The 12,583-nt window shown below is 43.5% G+C and overlaps 1 long non-coding RNA gene across 1 annotated transcript; it reads right to left on the bottom strand.

Moving 5' to 3' along the window:
- Nucleotides 1-2,008: 2,008 nt before the first annotated feature.
- Nucleotides 2,009-11,915, bottom strand: LOC123380127. The gene is made up of 3 exons (XR_006585486.1): nucleotides 11,509-11,915; nucleotides 10,272-10,394; nucleotides 2,009-5,561 (listed from the first exon to the last, which is right to left on the bottom strand). It is a non-coding gene; the product is annotated as an uncharacterized LOC123380127 (long non-coding RNA).
- Nucleotides 11,916-12,583: the final 668 nt, after the last annotated feature.

The raw sequence follows: 12,583 nt of genomic DNA, 5'->3' as shown, positions 1-12,583 counted from the left end.
TGGCTAAAATTAACAACACAAGAAACAACAAGTGTTGGCAAGGATGTGGAGAAAGAGGAACCCTCTTGCATTGCTGGTGGGAATGCAAACTTGTGCAGCTAAACTTTGGAGAACAGTATGGAGGTTAATAAGTTAAATAAGTTAAAATAAGTTTTAAAATAAGTTAAAAATAGAACTACCCTATGATCCAACAATTGCACTACTAGGTATTTACCCAAAGTATACAAAACTACAGATTTGAAGGGATACATGCACCCTGATGTTTATAGCAGTATTATCAACAACAGCCAAACAATGGTGAGAGCACAAGTGTCCACCAATTGATGAATGGATAAAGAAGACATGGTATACACACACACACACACATATATATATGATGTATATATATTATATGTGTGTGTGTATGTATATATATATATATATATGTATATATATATATATATATATATATAATGAAATCTTACTCAGCCAACAAAAAGAATAAAATCTTGTCATTTGCAATGATGTGGATAGAGCTAGAGTGTATTATGATAAGCGAAATAAGTCAGTGAAGGACAAATACCATATGATTTCACTCATGTGGAATTTAAGAAACAAAACAGATAAACATATGGGAAGTAGGGCGGGGGAAGAAAAGAGAGGGAAACAAACCACAAGAGACTTTTAACAATAGAAAGCAAACTGTGGGTTGATGGAGGGAGGTGGTGGGGGATGGGCTAGATGGGTGATGGGTACTAAGGAGGCCATTGTTGTGATGAGCACTGGGTCCTATATGTAAGTGATGAATCACTGAATTCTATTCCTGAAAACAATATTGCACTGCATGTTAGCTAACTAGAATTTAAAAATTTGAAAAGAAAAAAAAATTAGATGACAAACAACCTGAATTTTTTTAATGGGTAAAAGATTTAAACATACTTTATAAAAGAAAACTTATGAGTGACCAATAAACACATGAAAGGATGCTCAAGTCATTAGTAATCAGTGAATAATGGATTAAAACCACAATGAGAAACCACTATATATGCAATGATCCAAAAGAATGGTTAAAATTTAAAAACTGACAACACGAAATGCTGGTGAGAACGTGGAGCAACCAAGACTCTCAGACATTGCTCATACATGCTGGGAATGTAAAATGGTAAAAACAGCTTTACAGTTTCTTATAAAGTAAAACACATACTTGCCATATGACCTAGCAACTTAGGTCAAAACCTTCCACTCCTAGGTTTTAAGAGAAATAAAAACATCTGTCCACAAAAAAATTTGTACACAAATTTCAATGATGGTTGTATTATAGGCCCCAAACTGAAAACAACCCACATATCCTCAACAGATAAATAGGTAAACAAATTGTAGTATATGCACACCATGGGGTATTACTCAGCAACAAAAATGGACCAAATCTCTAAAACATTATGCTGAGCAAAAGAAGCTAGGCATAGAAGCGTATATACTATACGATTTCATTTATATGAAATCTTAGAAAAGGCAAAACTAATCTGTAATGACAGAAGGCAGATTCGTACTTGCCTGGGACTGGCTTGCAAAGGGACCGAAAGGAACTTTCTGGGGTCAATGCACATGTTCCACATGTTGATCTGGGTTGTGGTACCCAGGAGTAACCATCTGTGCATACACTTAGAAAGGGTACATTTTACTCTATGTAAATCTACAGTATCTAAAAAATACCCTAATAAAATTTATTTTTAAAAATTGAGAGAATAAGAGAACCAGAGACAGCAGAGTAGGGGGAGTTCTCTGTGACTCATGCAAAACCTATTATATTGGTATACAATAAATTGTCAAGAATTCTTTTATTTAAAAAAAAAACAACAACCTTTTAATGTTTATTTTTGAGAGCGAGAGACACAGAGCATGAGTGGGAAAGGGTCAGAGAGACGGAGACACAGAATCCAAAGCAGGTTCCAGGCTCTGAGCTGTCAGCACAGAGCCTGATATGGGGCTCAAACCCATGAACTGCGAGATCATGCCCTGAGATGAAGTCGGACACTTAACCAACTGAGCCACCCAGGCGCCCCTCAAGAATTATTTTACTAAATTAAGAGGGGATGGAGAAGGAAAGCGTAGCAGGAAAGGATGAAGGGAAGAGTGAGGTTGCCCAGTGACACTGCCCAGGAAGGCCAGGTGGTAGTGCTGCTTCTCCAATAGCCCTTGGTTGGAGGCCCTCTGACCCTCACTAGCTCTCCTCTCTTCTCAAACCAATCTCTCTATGAAAGAGAGAATGCTGATAGGCTGACTTCAGGGGCTGAGATGAAGCCTGGGTGAGATCATTCATGGCAAGGCCTGAACACATCCCGGGCATCAATAATATTAGATGTTATACTTCCAACAGAGAAGCCCCACATAGCTCTGCTGGGCCCCCTCTCTGCTCTGGACATGACCTAGGGAGCACACACATGTCTCTGGCTTCTCTGCCTTCCTGCCCCGCTCTTTCTGACATTCTTGGGCCTCAGAAAGTGAGGGCAGTTATTAGTCCCCAAGTGAGGGTTTCCTAGCTGTCTCTCTGTGGCTGCCGAGGGGACAGGCATGGGAGATGTCTGTGTCTGGTGGGGCCTGAGGACAGGCTGCTGATGCAATCTCTGCTGCTATTCTTTTCAGAGAATGTCTGAGATTCTTTAGATGGGATTAAGTAACAAAGGGGACTTCCTCTTTGGATTATACTGTTTGTCCCAACATCAGAAGCCTCTTTGGACACAGGAGCTCCAGACCTCTGTCCCTTACTCTGTAAAACCACAATGATGATTTATTGGTCCACAGAGATAACAGCAGGGCAAAGAATAATGACTGTGAGGGTGTGCTCCCTGTCTAGGCCATGTTCCTGGAAAGGAGGAAGAGACAGAGGTCAGGGAAGCATGGAGCTGGGAGGAGCCATAGGATCTAGCCCTGCATTTTCCAAGTGTGATAGGATCATTGTACATAGTATAGGACACACAGTTGTTCTAAATGTATGTATTAATTTTTATGGACACTTCCTATTTATGTTAGGTTTTCCATTCATCATAGGCATACCTGAAGTTGCCTTTTAAAATAACTGCACTTCAGTTTTTTTTTTAATAGATCTTTTAAAAGAAGAACATTAAGCAAATAATGGAACAGATTCTATGCAAATATAGCCAAAAATACAGACAGTATGCAAATAAATGAAATTTAGAGAACACTAGTACCAACACTTGATCTGTCAGGTTAGGAAATAGTGACCTTCGGGGGTCACACAAAAGCTTTAATAGCAAGATTCTTAGTAGCAAAAACAGAGGCACCTAGGAACCCTGATCCATGGAGAAAGTAGGTAAAGAGGGCAAGGAAAGCAGTGCTGAGCTGGTCAAGCATCATAGGAGGGTGCTTAGGGCATCAGTCAGGTACTGCCAATTTCAGAGCTCCTTCCAAGACCCCCACTGCATTTTCCAGGGCTATCCCTTGGCACCCCCCAGCTGTTCTCTAGTAAACATGCATTAGCCACAAAAGAAAAAGGTCTAACCCTCATGCTTCTGTCGTTAGTTGCCAAACCTGGCATTGCTTAGTTAAACCTAGGCTGGCAGGAGCAAGGAGAGGAGCTGTTTGCCCTGTGCACCAAAAACCCACCTCTCACCTGGTATCAGGGCCCATGGATTATTGTGTCAAAACCAGCAGGAGACCAGCAGTGCCCCCAGCTCTAGGCCAGGCCCCTACAGACACTTGCTCATTGGGTCCTCCTGACACCCCATGTGAGGTAGGCCCCATAACCATCCCCCTTCAGAGAGGAGGAAATCAAGTCTCAGCATCTTCAGAACTTGTACAAAGTGTGAGTGCAGCCAGTAGGTGGCAGAGTAGGGAGCTGAACCCTGTGCTGTCTAGAGGTTAAGGGCTGCCCTTCTCCAACCTCTTCTCACTGCATCTTGGAGCCCTGAGTTCCGCATAACCAGGGCCATTCCCTGTGAGATGCCAGCCACCCTCCTCAGCCTCTCACTGTTTTTCTTTAAGGGAGAAATGACCCAGCTTGCTGCACCTGCTCATCCAAGGGCTAGGAATTATACTTTCCTTTGACAAATAAAGAAACTGAAATTCAGAATGATGAAGGGATTAGCATATTTGGTGGGACCTGAGATTCAAAGTCAATATAGAAAGCTCTCCCCCAATTTCCAGAGTCCCTAGGAGGAGGGGGACTCTTACTCAGAGTGGATCACAGACTGATGAGAGAAAGCAGTGCCCCCTTTGAGGTAACCACTCTCTGCTTCCAGAGTTTCTGAGACCTAGCACCATGGGGGACCGCTCCAGGTCAACCCCACTTTTTTGGACTTACCTTCTAAAGGATCTCAAGTCCTGAAAAAAAAAAGCATCCCCAGGCAGAGGGCCTATGAAGATAGTAAGACCTCTTACTACTGCATGGTTCACCTAGAAAGTTGTTTCCATGAGACAATAAAAGGACTAGATTGGGGTCACCCTGGCCTGGGTTTGAATTCCAGCTGAGACATTTGCCCACTGTGTGTCTGTAGCCATGTTAATTGATCTCTCTTTGCCAATATACCTACCAATGATACTGGGTTAATAACACCAACTTCGGAGGGTAGTTTCAAAATATGTAACACCTCTTTCCATACGTCCTGGTACACAGTAACTGCTCAATAAATGAAAAGTAATGGCAGTCATTGCAGTAATTGTACAAGGGTTAGTCATTCAACTTTTTTGCCTTCATAGCCTCCTGATCCTATACCCTCATTTGATCCCTAACTGGTATCCTAATTGTCTCTGAACAATCATTTTTTCCCTATATATCTTTGTTTATGCTTTATCTTTTCCTGAAACACCACCCCTTTTTCTTTCTATGGGTCTACATTTTATCCATCCTTCATGGCAGAGCTCCTTGGGAAGAAACTGAGCTGAAATTAAGCAGTCATTAGTCAGGCAAGGTATGAGGAACCAAGAAGCAGGGCCTCAAGTTCCAGAAGAATCTAAGACCTGGGGATAAATGTATGCACTCAATTACCTTCAACTTATCACTCACCCATCTGCCTACCACCTACCCACCCAGCCATATATATCATACTCAATCATCTGCCTACTTATCCACCTGTATTATTCAGGATAGGGTATCTGCTCTAAGAGTGCCAAATCTCAACTGCCCTTTGTTCTCTTTTCTCTCATTTTGGCCTACTTTTGGATCAATTTAGAATGCTTTTTTACCTCCTTCTCCTTTGTTGGGTTAGAAGCAATAACTCTATGATGTTTTAGTGGTTGCTTTAGAGTTTATAGCATACATATATAATATCCAATACTTGTCACAGTCTACTTTCAAATGAGGTCATACCGTATCAAGATATTTTCACGAGGTAAAAAATTCTAGGGTGACAATTCTTATCTTTTAGTACTTTAAAGAGGTTATTAGATTATTTCTGGTTTACATTTATTGTAACAATACATGTCTTTTTTTCCCTCTAGCTACTTTTAAGATTTTTTATTTCCTGTTTTAAGCAATCTATGGAGTACCTTAGTGTAGTTTTCTTCACTTTTCTTCTGCATGGGGTTCACTGAGTTTCTTGAATATCTGGGTTCATTGTTTTTATCTAGTTTGGAAAATATATGGCCATCAGTTTTTCAAACATTGCCAAAAAAAGCAGATCTACCATATGATCCAGCAATCCCACTTCTGAGTACTTATTCACACACAATGGAATATTATTCAGCCATGAGAAAGAAGGAAATCTTACCATTTGCAACAACATGGATGGACTTGAAGGCATTATCCTAAGTGAAATAAGTCAGGTAGAGAAAGACAAATACTGCATGATCTTTCATAAGTGGCATCTAAAAAAGCCACAGTGGTGGTTACCAGAGGCTGTGGGTGAGGAAATGGGGAGATGTTGGTCGAAGGGTAGAAACTTATAATTTTAAGTCCTAGGGATCTAATGTACAGCATAGTGATTACAGTTGACAATACTGTATTATACACTTGAAAGTTACTGAGAGAGTAGATCTTAAATGTTCTCACTACAAAAAAAGAAACGGTAATCATGTGATGTGATGGAGGTATTAACCTATGGTGGTAATCATTTTGCAATAAATAAGTGTATGAAAACAACACACTATAAACAACACATTAAATGTATATAATGTTATACGTCAATTGTATTTCAATAAAGTTGGAAAAAAAATTTTTTCACCTCTTCTCTCCCCTCTACTGTCCTCCAGGGACTCCAGTTACATGTGTATTAGGATGTTTGACATTGTCCCACAGTCCACTGATTCTTTGTCTGGAGTATTTCTCCTCTTTGTGTTTCATTTTGGATTGTTCCAATTGCTGTTTTCAAACTCACTAATCTTCTCTTCCTGAATATTTGCCTTGTGCAACACCCAGTGTATTTTTTACATCTCAGGCATTGTAGTTTTCACAGCTGTTAAGTTCAATTTGGGTATTCTTTGTATCTTCCATGACTACTTAACACATTCAATCTTTCATGTCTTCCTGAACATATGGATCGTAGTTCTAATACCTGTGTCAAGATCCAACCTACTGATTGTATCATCTGTGTAATTCCTGGGTTAGTTTCTGTTGATTGATTTTTCTCTTCATTATGCATATCTTTCTGCTGCTTTGCAGACCGAGTAATCTTTGAGTGTATGCCAAACATTTTGAATTTTACCCTGTTGGGTGCTAGGTGTTTTTATATTCTTATAAGTATGTTTGATTCTTGTTACGGCATAATTAAGTTACTTGGAACCAGTTTAATTCTTTTAGGTCTTGCTTTCAGGCTTTGTTAGATGGGACCAGAGTAGTTTAGTCCAGGGCTACCTATTCCTACTACTGAGGCAAACTCTTCAGTATATTCCGTCTGATGCCTTGTGAATTATGAAATATTCCTCTCTGGGTGGTAGGAACAGGCATTATGTCTGTTCCTATGTGAGCTACAGGGGTTTTCCTTCTGACCCTTTTTGGGCGATACTTTCCCTACCTTCTGAAATGTCCTCATACACGTACATGGCCAATACTCAGCTGAACACTCCAGGGACCTTCTGCAGGTTTCTAGAGTTCTCTGTGCAACGCTCCTTTCTGATGATCTGCCCTGTAAAGTCAAGCCACTTTGGCCTCCCAGCTCCCTCATCTTAACCTGAGACTGCTAAACTCTCCCTGGGTCTGCCCCTCCAGGCATTAGGCTGGGGCCATCATAGGGTACATCTCATTTGCTTTTTATCTCCCAGAGATCACGAGTCTTCATTGCCTGATATCCAATCACTTAATGACATTGTTTTATATACTTGTCTAATTATTTAGTTGTTTTGGGTGGAAGTAAATCTGGTCCAGTAATCCACTTTGGTCAGAATCAGAAGTTGCAAATATTTGCCTTTTGATATTGTAAATCTGAAATGTCTATTAGTCATCTAACTTGTTCAGTCTGTTGTGTCCATTTCTTTGGAACCTGCAAATGGCTTTGGCTGCTGACAGATATGAGAAGATCCCAGGATGTTTGGTGCCTGGAGGAGGAACATGGGGTCCAGGCATGCCTCCCACTGGACCACCACTGCTACTCTGACAATTGTTTAAGTCTTGAACAGTCAAAACTGGTTTTGGTCCAGGCCTGCTATAGTTTACAAAATTTAATTTCTCTAAACACTTACCAGGTTGCTAATCTATTTGCTTTCAATTCCACGTATTAATCATAACCTCGGTTCTTTACTGGTCCTAGCACTCAAATCTCAAAGTGCTTTCTCACTCCCTCCCTTGCCTCTCTCAATGTAAAGGCAGCTACCAGCCTACAGGCTTGGACAAAAAGGCCAAAATTAAAATATTTGCCCTGAGTGCTTTATTCTACTAAGTTTCACTGTGTTTTTATTGGTCAAATCTTTTGAAAATCTTATTTCGTCCTATTTGGAGCTTCAAAATACTGGGCTTTCCCTTCCTTTAAGATGCCACATTTCTGGAACTTCTCAAGTTTCCTTTCATTTCTACTTTTATACCAGCTGACCCTTTCCTGCACACACATCGGTTTTGCAATACTATGTCATCACAGCCAGTAACATCCACACAAACCAAGACTCTGCTCCCCATCCTTTGCTCTGGTACTGAGGAGTCATTAGGTATATGGTCTTCCTCTCACATTTCAAAAGCCATCATTTTATCAAGTGGTTTTTCTCTAACAGTATGGATCTCTATTTCTCCAGTCCTCAGTATAGCTTCCTCACTGCTTACCACCTACTCTAAGACAATGCCACAAACTGTAGGATTTTATTTCAGCAATACTCCACTTCCTTTCCCAATTTCCATATCTGTCAGGATGGACCAATAGCTTCAACAAACCTAATCTTGGTGGCTTAATAAAACAAAGCCTTCCCCTCCCCACACAAACATAAAAAAAAGTGAATGTTCCTGGTTGCTGGTCCTTCCATCTTGTGGCTCCCTCCTCCCTGTGCAGGTCTCTGCTGGGTCTTCTGCATTCAGATGAGGCAGACAGATCTGCTTCATCGATAAGGAGAGCAGGTGAGGAGTTCACGAGAGATCCTAGGAGCTGGGCCAAGGAAGCGACATTCCATTGGCCAGAACTAACACACAGCCCCATCCAAAAGCAGGGAGCACAGGAAAATGCAGTCTTCCTGTGTGCTTATGAGGAAAACTAAATGTCTTGCTGCCTTCTCAACATTCCAAGTGCCTTTATACCCACTATCTACCTGCTTTCCCCTTCCCTACAACTATCTATTCACCCACTGGGTAGTGACCACGTCAAAGGATGGGATAGGGTGGTGGCCAGGTGTGCCCCAGGGCTCTGACAAGGGTGGCTGTCCACCTTGGGAAAGGGAGCTTTCCTCTCCAAGGCTCTGGCTCTTTATGGTCCCCTCTCTCCTACCACTTGTACCACACATTCCTGCCCTGTGTTCCTCGTTCCTATGTATGTGCTTTTCCCCCACTTTACAAAAGAAAAATGAGGCTCACAGAAGGTGTGGCTTCTGTCACAAGTGAGGAGGTGTTTAGCTGAAGCAGGACCAAGCCTTTCAACCCCAGTTCTGTCTCTCAGGGCTAGACTTGGTCTGTTGCCAGGCCAGAGCACAGAGGAAAGCACAGAAGAGGGAAGTTGTTTAGACCCTGAGGGCAAAGAGGGAAGAGCCTTTGACTTTGGCCTCCCAGGTACCCACTCTAGTCTGAAACTGAGCTTCCCCTCCTCTGTGTAGAAGTCCATAGCCAGGCTTTTCCACGCAAGCAGGCCTCTGCCCACTGCATCCAGGGCAGCCCTGACTAGAACACTCTTGGACTTCTCTAGTCACATTCACACTATTCTGAGAACTGACTGCCCTATTCCAGGCCTTCTGCTTCCTCACTTCATCCAGTACCAGTCAACAACATGCCAAGCCCTCCACCAGCACAGCATCTTGGAGGCTGCTACAGTCAGCCTCATGGTGCTTCTCCATCCTGCCAGGGCAATGTCAGCACTGTGGCACAGTCCTGTGGCTGACAACTTCTGTGTCCATCTCTCTCTCCAGACTCTGAGACCCTTGGGGGCAGGGGCAGGCCTTATTGTCTCTTTACCTCCAGCACCTAGCAGAGGGTCTGGCACAGGGTGCGTGCTCAATAAATGAATGTTGATTGAAAAAACGGGTGACTCAAACAATGAATGAGGACACCCACACAGACAGGGGCTCAATTCCTTATCTGTGGAAGTTGCCTGTCTCCAACACTTAAAAGTTTGGAGAGAGCAGACATGTCTGAGTGATAGGAGACAATGTGGAAAAGGAAGGCGGCCCCCTAAGGCCAGGTGATGTGAGGCCCTGTATGAAGTGGGGGGTTTCAGCTGCCATTGAGAAAAGCCTCATGGGCCCTGTCCAAGCAGAAAGATCTGGAGGCAGAACTGCCTCTAATTAATACTTTTTTCCTTTGTGCTCTGGCATATAGCTTTCTCTTAACCAGCAATTCCTTAACTACTAAACCGCTGTCAAATTTATCGAGCACCTACTGCATGCCAGGCACTTTGCTGGGCGCAGAGGATTCAACACAATCTGCACAGGCCCTACCCTCAATGGAACTTCCAACTAATTAGCCAACAAGTAATTAACTGTCTATGTGTGGTAACCTGCACAGCCCTCTGTCCCAAGAATGCTTCATCTTCACCTTTATCTTGAGTGATGATGCAGAATTTTTAATGACAGGCAGGGCAAGGCTTTCCAGTTTCCTTTTCATTCCCTTCCTTGGGCAGGGGTCAAACCTACTGGGACTCTGTCCAATATAAACTAGGCTAATGTGATGATAGGAGGTATTCTTAAGGTAGGATAAAGGGAACAACAAAACATACCTGCTATTAATCAGTCTTGCTTGTCATCTCTCGTGTCATGTGGTTCATTGCCAGAGCTGCACCATGAGGGTGTTCCCTTCAGCCGGGGACAGAGTGGGGACCAGTTCAGGAGGAGGAATGCACCTGGGGGGTGCAGTGTGAAGATGAAACCTTGTTGTCTTACGGATGCATCTCTATGAAACTGGCCTAGGAAGGGATGGGTCCTTCATCTCCCCCTTCCATGTGCAAGACTATACCCCTCCCCAGTCCATCCCTTCATGAGCTCCATCAGGGGGAGGACCTGAAGGATCTGGTGGCCTGATGACTGGAGCAAATAGGCAATGAGAATAGCTGGGCCTGAGGGAAGCACAGAGGGGACTATGGGAATGGTGAGAACACAGAGGGTATCAGAAATGCATCTTACACCCATCCATGATGAGCCTGGTGTAGGCTAACAGGCAACTCAGGAAAGATGAAAATTGTGTGGCATCATACTCTAGACTCCAAGTGTGTACTTATCATCCTGTACAGATGCCCCACAGAAATGCATTCTTCTCTAAGTTTTCCAATGTTAAGGGTACAGCCAAGGAGTCATCAGAATAATTCTCTAGTGTTTGACCTGTAAGTCCCTCAGTACCACAATTAGATCGATCTGGAAACTTTTCACTGCTTGGGATATGTACAAGATGCCAAGAGCTCACAAGAACCACCTGAGGGCAAACTTCTTCAACTTAGGGGCCACCATCACAGGGATAGCTAGTGCTCCCATCTTTCCTCTGGACTTGGAGCTATGGCTCTGGCGTGCTTGACCTAACAGATTTCCCCAGTAATACCCATGTGGTGTGGATGGTGATGGTGGAGGTGAAACTGATTTCAACACGATTCAGAGGGAGAAGGGGCTTTTGTAATATAAATAAACCTGTGAACTTTGGGGTCTCCCCTGAGAGGAGAACTTTATTACAGCTTTACTACCCTGATATGGTGGACACAAGTCAAAATCTCCAAGTTTCATGAGATGGCCTGGCTTCTGGCTTCTGTCCCTCACATGGCACCCAAGCCCTGACCAAGGTCTTGAACAAGAGAAAAGAGTTGTCTTTGAAAAAGCTCTCCCCACCCCCACCCTGGGGTTTGGTGGGACTGTCCTCAGACTATGGCCCAGGGTTACTTCTGGAGAAGCAGGTGGCAGCAGGGAGGCTGCCCATCCCTCTCACCCCTGGGACTATGGCCCTCTCCCCACAACCAGTGCTCCCCTACCCACCTCTGGCCTCTCAGCCTATTTCATTCTGGTGCAAGAATCAGTTGCTGCCCTCGAAGGCCTGCTTCAAAGTCTGATGCCCCTGAAAACACACCTCTTCCTGCACACAAAGAGGAAATGATTGACTGTCTTAGCCTGCTGAGAAAAGATCCCCATGGGCAACCTGAGCTTAAAAAAAAAAAAAGGCAAAACAAACCCAAACAAAAACAGGTCAGCATGCAGCAAAACCCAAAGGTCTTCCAAGGTAGTGCATTCTGCATTTTAATGTACAGACAAATCACCTGAGGCTCTTGTTAAAACTCAGATTCTGAGCCTGAGTGGCTCAGTCAGCTTCGTCTGACTTCAGCTCAGGTCATGAGCTCATGGCTGGTGAGTTGGAGCCCTGTGTCCGGCTCTATGCTGACAACTCAGAGCCTGGAGCCTGCTTCAGATTCTGTCTCCTCTCTCTGCCCCTCCCCCACTTATGCGCTCTCAAGCTCACGCTCGTTCTCTCTCTCTCTCTCTCTCTCTCTCAAATATAAATAAACACAAAATTTTTTTTTAAATTCAGATTCTGATTCAGGAACTCTCAGGTCATGATAATGCTGCCAAACTACAAATCACACTTTGAGTAACAAGCCTAAGAGATAGCAAAGCAGGCAGCTGGGAGCACAGCATGGCCTCCCTCCAAAGACAGGACTGCACAGGGCCTTCCCTGAGTTTAGCCAAATGCCACCGGTGGCCAACAGGGCCACAGCCAGGACAAAGAGGCCAAGGGTTCCCATTGCTAGAGGTGTTCTCTGGGAGGGTTGGCCCTGGTGCTTACAGAACCCAGATCTCTACTGATACCCACCCCTAAGCCTCTCTGGTCCAACTTCCCTTCTCTTAACATATTTTATTTTTTTTATTTTAAGTAGGTTCCGCATTCAACGTGAGGCTTGAACTCATGACCCCAAGATCAAGAGTCACACATGCCACCTACTGAGCCAGCCAGGTGTCATCCCCTCAATCTCCCTTCCCTTAAAACAAATTCTGGTTGGGGAACTTTTCTGTTTTTATTTTAATCCTCTGCTTCCCCTTTGTAATTATTAGCTCCTCA

This window comes from Felis catus, chromosome C2 (genome assembly GCF_018350175.1).
Source record: "Felis catus isolate Fca126 chromosome C2, F.catus_Fca126_mat1.0, whole genome shotgun sequence".
NCBI classification, from domain to species: domain Eukaryota; kingdom Metazoa; phylum Chordata; class Mammalia; order Carnivora; family Felidae; genus Felis; species Felis catus.
Note: the sequence above shows the minus strand (reverse complement) of the source record. Positions and strands in the feature narration are given on the sequence as shown.